Here is a 7702-nt window from a genome sequence, read left to right as displayed (position 1 = left end):
TCTTTCTCGGTCAAATAAATAAATAAAAACTTTTTTTAAAAAGGCAAGAAAGAAATGGAACTTCCTTTTATGGTTATAGTAAAGAAAAACACTACCCCTGCCTTGTGTAGATAATGCGTTATATACTAAAATCTAAAAAGGTAATAGTACTTCTGTATTCACAGATCGTATTCCCCTTGTCACCTCGCTTTGCTATTTCACACTAGCAGATGCTTCCAAACAAAAAGGAGGGAGAAAGACTCTGATGATCAGTTATCAAAATTTAAACATTTTAGTCCTGTTAGAGTTTTTACAGAGTTAACTTTTAAGCTATAAGTAAGTGATCGATCTTACCTGCACAAGTAGTTTACACCAATCAAGGCTCTGTTGTTCAGGACAGGGATGCAAAATTTCAGACTTAAAGTTCTCTGACCATCCAGTATCTTTCAGTTCTAGTCCGTGCGACCAGATTCTTGCATGACACCAACTACAGTGAGGGGAAAAAGGAAATTAAACAGTATTGAAGAAATTGAATAGTTATGGTAAATGTAGCAACTACCTCTCAAAAAAAACCCTCATTTCTCTATTTCTGTGGTGGGAGGAAGTTGGTGGACAATATATATATTGTACTTCCTTATGATTATTTTATGAACCAGCTCTACCTCAAGGAGCTTTATATTAGCATGCTTGGCTGAAGTTAAGTTCAAAGGTTTAGTCCCCGTAGCTAGTTTTATACATCATAGTGGTAGAGGGAACCACTTCATACTCACCCAAGAAAATATTAGTACAAACTTGTCTGTAAAATCGCTTGTGGATAGTTCATTTGCAGTTCATCTTTATCAAGAATAAAAGGAAACAAACCCAAAGTTTTCTTACCAGTAGCGGCTTACTGAAATCAGATATCACAGAGCTGGAATAGAACTTCATGATCGTCTATGGAAACAAACCCTTCATTTTAAGGATAAAGAAGTGAGTGAGATCCAGGGCACCTGATCTGAGGGTGGCTCAGTCGGTTCAATGTCTGCCTTCCGTTCAGGTCATGATTTCAGGGTCCTGGGGTCGAGTCCCACATCAGGCTTCCTGCTTAGTGGGGAGTCTGCTTCCTCTGCCCCTCCCACCCACTAGTGCTTGCCCCCTCCTCCACAAAAATAAATAGTCTTTTTTTTTTTTTTTTTTGAAAAGGCAAGAAGTGAGACCCAGCGTAGCTCACTGTAAGTAAATACAGACTGCACTCGAGTTTGGGTCCCAACTAGGATACCAAGTGAACTAACCCATTCTACTTCCAACTGCCCTGTGAGCCCCCATTCAGATCCAAATTAGTGTCCATGGTTTGGAGCATTTCATAAAGGCTTTGGGGAATCCCAGAAAGTGCCAGAATCTGAAGACCAAATATTCCTCGGATATAATGAATAGTTACATCATGCTATAAAGAATCCAGTTTTATATATAGGATCGTGTAATGAGCTTAGGAACTAGTAACTAACTGAAAGCTCAGGGTACAGCTGAGGAGCCAGACTAGCTTCACACACTACCCTCCCTTGTGTAGTGAAACCACCAGGAGGGAGTCAGAGAATGGGAACAGAAATCTACTTTCATCAAACTTGAGCACTTCAGTTATCAGTAAATCTGCATTTAAAATTAATAGAAGGACCTTGCCATTTCTCATAACCCCCAATGTGTATCTTTTTTCGTGTTGATTGCTTAAGTCCTCCCTACTGTTTGCATAATTGTTCTCTGTAAAACAAAAGTGAGAACTACTTAAGTGGATTTTGTTCTGCTGCTGTTCATCTTTGTCATGCTTGCTATTATTTCATTAAGGACAGTGACTCGTCTGGCGTTGTGTGGCCATGGACTGCACAGTAATTTGGCCTCTCTGGAATTCCTATTATTTTTACTTCATCAATTTCTCATGTCCCAGGAAGGAATCACTTAGAACAAAAACCCGTTTGAACTAATTTAGAGAATGGAAGTGGAATGCTGTTTATAAGTGATTGAGAGATCATTTTAATATTACCACTTTGAGGCTTAAGCCCCTTTAGTCAAAAAAAGAGAGAGACAGAGAGACCGCTCTTGCCCTCCCCTACGTTTCCTCCATTGTCCCCAGACTCAGTAAATGACAGCATCACTTTCTCATTATTCAAGCCAAAAACCTAGGAATTATCCTGGTTCCTCTCTTTCCTTCACATCTCACATCCAGTCAATTCCTGTAGCTTCTCCCACCACCACCAGTAGTAGCCACACTTAATGAAAGCTTATTATATGCCAGGCATCCTGGTCTGTGTTTTGTCTTATTTCATCTTCACAATACACTGTGAAATAAATAGTACAAAATATATTCAATTTAAAGGTGAGGAAAACAACCTCAGAAAGGTCACATAAATTGCCCAAGATCATGCAGCCATCTGTCCTCACAACATGATGACTGGCTTACATACACACATACAGCAAGTGACTCAAAACAAGACCATAGGTGCAGTATCTTTTTTTTGTTTAATCTAGCCTCTGAAGTCAGCACTGTCACTTCTGCAGTATTTTCTTGGTCACACAGAGCCAGCAGTGATTCAGTATGAAGAGGTAGATAGCAGGAGACGGTGATCATTGGGAGCCATCTTGGAAGCTGGCTACCACAAGATGTCAGTCAACCATTGGACTAGGAAAGAGTCAAAAGTACTTCTTAAAGTGATTGTCAGGCAGCTGATCATTTATCGAGCAAGAATGCCTGGATTGGTGTATGTTCTGTCATTTCTTCCTGTCTCTTATTGATTTTTAGTGCTCTGTATTAAACAGTGCAGTTTATTTTTTTTTAAGATTTTATTTATTTATTTGACAGACAGAGATCACAAGTAGGCAGAGAGGAAGGGAAGCAGGCTCCCTGCTGAGTAGAGAGCCCAACGCGGGGCTCTATCCTAGGACCCCAGGACCATGACCTAAGCCGAAGGCAGAGGCTTTAACCCACTGAGCCACCCAGGAACCCCAGTGCAGTTCATTTAATGAGTATTTATTGAAGTTCCTAGTATGTTTCTAGTGGTGTGTGGAAGTCACAGAAGTGTATTAGCCACAAGCTAACATAGGGTTTCCAGAAATTCAGGAGCGATTCCACAAGCAAGCCAAGAATTCAGATTAATAATGTGATGTGTGATAGAGACTTTAGATGCTCTACAAATTAGAAAGAGGAGAAAACAGTGAATCATAGTTGTTCTGGAAGGCCAAAGGAGCTAGAAGGAAAGGGAACACATGCTAAGCTATAATTCTGTGCTAGGTAGGGACTGGGCAGAGCATTTTACATGTAAGAACTCTAACAATGGGTGGTAGAGGTTCCATTTCACATGTAAGGAAATTGAGTTCCAAATAGGTTAAATTGTGTGCCCAAGGCAACACAACAAGTAAATGAACTTGAAAGCATGTGTATTTATTTTTTTTTTCAATCTCTTCCTCTGCCGTTGAAAGCAGAAATTACTGGCCTTTCTCAGGGGTCAGTTAGTTGTACCAGGTAGTACTTATGGTAAGTAAACTGGGGTCAAGTTTTGAATACTTTTTACTTTCTTCAAACAGGGCTACGCTCTAAAGTAGCAGAATTGACCATGGGAGAAATCAAGTCCGATTTTCTAATCGTTGAAAGCTTTGAACTTTAAGCTAAGCTGTATCTCATCGATAGCAGTATAAATTCTTTTTGATTGAGGCAATTTTTGAATTCCTTAACTGAAATATAAGGAATTTTCTAATTTATGTTTTTCTAAGAACTACTACAACTGGTCGAAAAGCATAAATGTCAGAGCATACAAAATTAGCCAAAATACAACTTGTCGGGTGGAAATTTCAAGGATTACAAGTGCTGTGTACACGTGGCCCCTTGGACTTTTCTCACTCAGGCCACCGGTCTTTCTCTTTGGTTTCTCATTCATCTTTCCCATCCATACCCTCTGCAAGGTTCCTCTTCTGTTATCCAAGTGCAAATGCTCTTGTCCAACACTTCTAATTCTTTCCTACATCATCTGCCAAAAACTGATCCCCTGAGTGTTCTGCTCGGACCCTTAGGATTTACCTCTCAAGGTGTTAGAGTAGTTCCCCCAGAATACAAGCCCTGCCTTGTGTTAAGTTTCCCGCTTTCGAGATACTTGTGTGTGTGTGTGTGTGTGTCAAGGGAGTGTTTCACTCTGGCCCCAGAACCCATGTGGAGTCGTTCAGTAAGAATGGTTCAGAGGACAGGCAGGTGGTAATTTATTTTGACAGTCTGTGGTGAACTGTATACAGCAAGGGTGCACGAGACTTTTCCTGACTCACAGGGATTATAGGGATCAGGAATAGGGTCCCTCATCACTTTCCATCAGAGCCAAAATGCAAAGGACACCTAAGACACATCACTCATACCTGAACCTCATTGCTCCAGCTACACAATTATTTAAGGCTGGTGTCCAAACTAGCTGTGGTTCGCCTTTTTGAGTACTCTTACTGACCAGTCCGCAGTTCGGGCCATTGGGAGGCTGGTGTGCAGGCAGAGCAGATAGGCCTCACACAGTCTGTGTAAGAACAGCACATTCAAAAGATAAGTGGTACTCCAAAAAGGGGGGGCAGTGGAAGCCTTTTATCCAGTTCAGTGCACACCCGAGACAGTGGTCACCTTGAAGAGTGAAACACAGACCTTTGACTCAAAGCTGTGGTTTGTTCAAGGCTCGCTGAGCCCCCTGCTCCCTTCAGGATGTGGTGTCTAGCCACAGTCCCGTCCCCACGGCACTGCTCGCAGGCCCTTGCTGCTGCTCGAGCAGCTGTACTTCAGGCCGTCCCACCCTTAATCAGGGTTTCAAGAACTTCTACTTGAAAGAGCTGATTTCTCAGCATATCGTGGGAGTATCTCCCTCAAGAACTATCTTTAAAACAGCAGAAATTGTAGTCCAGAGTTTGAAAGTTTATCATCATGCAGAAAACTGATTAGCTCCGTAAGGAAGGTCCACTGACAAAACATAGAGGGACCTACTAATCAAAGTTTCATTATGCTTTGCCTTTGGCTTTGTCTCTTCATATAGGTTTGTGTGCACCGGATAGACGTGGTCTTCTAGAATCGCATACCACAATAACACTGTAGCAGTCTCGGTGGCGGCCATAAGAACTGGAATGCCCTCTGAGGCAGCAGAGGGAAGCAGATGGGAAATAGGTTTGGGGAAGGGAAGAAACTTCAGTATTGGATTAGATGAGGCAAAAATCTTTTTGAGGACAGTCAGATTTTGAATTTCAACATCTTTGAGTCAGTTAAGTTTAATTCATATCCTGCTTCAGAACCTACCATTTTTTTTAAAGGTTCTTTGAAGGGCGCCTGGGTGGCTCAGTCGGTTAAGCTCCTGACTTTGGCTCAGGTCATGATCCGGGGGTCCTGGGGTTGAGCCCCACATTGGGCTCCCTGCTCAGTCAGGAGTCTGCTTCTCCGTCTGCCCCTCTCCCTGCTCTTTTTCTTTTTCTCTCTCTCAAACTTTTTTAAAAAAGGTCTTTTGAAAAGGCAAAAGTAGAAAAATTTCTGAAAATGAAACCTTTGATGATAGAATTCTAAAAATAATTTAGGCCATCATATTGCCCCAGGAATAAGATACATCCCTACACCTCTGCCCTAGGAAACAGCACATCAGACTGCAGTGAGATTTGGAGAACCAAAAAGGCATCCTATATCAGTTCCCTGGAACTCACACTGTCCCTTTCTTCCCAAGACCAAGGTTTCCTGGCCAATTTATTACCAATCATTTCTTTTGGATATCTAGATACTGTTGTGTTGAGGTTAAGTCCCCTGCTCCATGTCACTTCCTGTCCTTATTCAAGGGACAAAACAGGTATGTGAAGGGAAGGTGAAGGGCAGTTACGTACCTGTCTTACTGCCTGTATCTGAGTGTCTGGGTTCATTTTCTCTTAAGAGCCCCAAGTACTGAAGCTTTCCTGAGAACCACGTTTGTTAGGAAGCTTATAAATGGCAGCTACTGAAGTGCTTCCTGTATATATTCGATCGGTTTTTAAACCATCTCTGAGCTAAATGCCATCCTAACTACCAGTTTCTAGATGAGATTTAGGCCCACAGAAGAGAAATAACGGTGATGCTTGTAGAACCGCCATAGTGTAGGGCTTAGAATTGGACCCAGGCAGTGTGACTTCAGAGCCCATATTCTTGGCTGCCACCAGAGTCTGGTTGATGGTGTGGGGTAAGGTGACCCAGTATCCCCAGTGACCAAAAACATATCTCACTTATATACCTGTCTGCAGATTTCAGTCTGGAAGTTTATTAACTCCTGCCAACTCCCCATTGTAGAGGTGCCTTTTTCCATCTGTAGCTGGTAAGTAATCAGAGGGTCCTATTTTGAGAATATGTATTGTTTCCCTTTCAGTCCATTGATTTTAGCAGTCACAGATGATGCTCACCTAAGTCAGTTCTTGCGCTGATGGACGCAGATAAATTAGATTTGAAGTGGTCACTTGAAGGCGTCACTCTAAACAAGTCTTGGTGTTGAGCTAATTCTCAAATAGTGCCATCTGTGGCATAGCTTCTAACATTACCAGATTTTCTCTTCCCTGTCCTCCATCAAAAACCAGCCTAAAATATACTGTTTTAATAAACAACAAGTAAAGCATTGAGGCCAGGAAACCTAAGTCCTACGGAGTGACGTACCTCTGGAAATAGCTGGAATAGAAAATTGGAAAAGAGAAAAACCGCAGTTTGATGTTAGCTGCAAAGCCTGCAGCTCGTTCCTTTGGCAGCGCCGTGGCCAGCAGAGGGCAGTGTATTACCAGCCCTGGGTAAACCTCTCGCAATGAAAGGCTGAAGCAGGAGCTGTGGGCGTTGCTTTGTTTTCCAGCCAGAAACTTAAAACCATTTAAAAGTTGTGTTTGTTTGTTTGTTTTTTTAAGTTCTAACAGAATGATAAACGTCATTATTTAACTAGCTGAAAAACACTTTAAATGTGAGAGAGTAACAGTAATTGTGTGGGCGAGGATTCCTTTCACGATTTCACCCCGATTTCCTTAACGATTTCATCCTGAAGATGAAAAGCCAGTACCAGTCATCTGCCTTTTTTTTTTTAAGATTTTATTTATTTATTTGACAGACAGAGATCACAGGTAGGCAGAGAGGCAGGCAGAGAGAGAGGGGAAGCAGGCTCCCCACTGAGCAGAGAGCCCGATGTGGGGCTCGATCCCAGGACCCTGAGATCATGACCTGAGCTGAAGGCAGAGGCTTAACCCACTGAGCCACCCAGGCACCCCCAGTCATCTGCCTTTAACAGGATATGTCCTTTGGGGACTTTTTTGTTTTGTACCAGCGATTACCACAAGAGTTGCCTTTGTAAAACACAACTGCAATCACCTGAGCAGTAAAAAAGAAAGTCTGACATTTTAGTATGTGAAAGTTGTAGTCATCTCTTCTAGTTTTATTTAGCTTTCCTCCTAATCACAGTGATTCAAGGACATAGTTTCAAAAGTCAAAGAATACTGAAAGGCTTGTAGTGAAAACTTGTCTATTAATAAATGTGATTTAAAGCCTATTTCAGCTAATGAAGACAGCATAGTCCCTGTTGTGTCCCCTTTACTCCTTCCTCAGACTCCTAAGATCCTTTCATTTAAGAAACCCCCTAACCTTTTGCCTCATTCCCTTCTTTCCATCAGTGGGGAGCATATGCTTGTTGTTATCTCGGAGAACACATGGTTGGTTTAAATCTTTAATAACCCTGGGGCGCCTGGGTGGCTCAGCGGGTGA

General features: G+C 42.1%; 1 protein-coding gene across 2 annotated transcripts in view; it reads right to left on the bottom strand.

Annotated features, from left to right (window-relative positions):
• Window positions 1-973, bottom strand: part of LOC111150470 (G protein-coupled receptor 82) — a 5427-nt gene extending 4454 nt beyond the window's left edge. The window contains exons 1-2 of one of the 2 annotated variants that reach the window (XM_022507942.1): window positions 856-973; window positions 334-466 (exon numbers count right to left, since the gene is read on the bottom strand). The gene's annotated coding sequence lies outside the window, so the exon portion shown is untranslated. Of the gene's footprint in view, window positions 1-333; window positions 573-855 lie in introns of those variants that run through there. The other variant, XM_022507944.1, reaches the window with a different exon arrangement.
• Between the last annotated feature and the right edge of the window lie 6729 nt (window positions 974-7702).

The sequence above is a fragment of the Enhydra lutris genome, unplaced genomic scaffold, assembly GCF_002288905.1.
Source record: "Enhydra lutris kenyoni isolate GAN:26980312 unplaced genomic scaffold, ASM228890v2 scaffoldscaffold23, whole genome shotgun sequence".
Lineage (NCBI taxonomy): Eukaryota > Metazoa > Chordata > Mammalia > Carnivora > Mustelidae > Enhydra > Enhydra lutris.
This window is presented reverse-complemented; position numbering and strand designations above follow the sequence as displayed.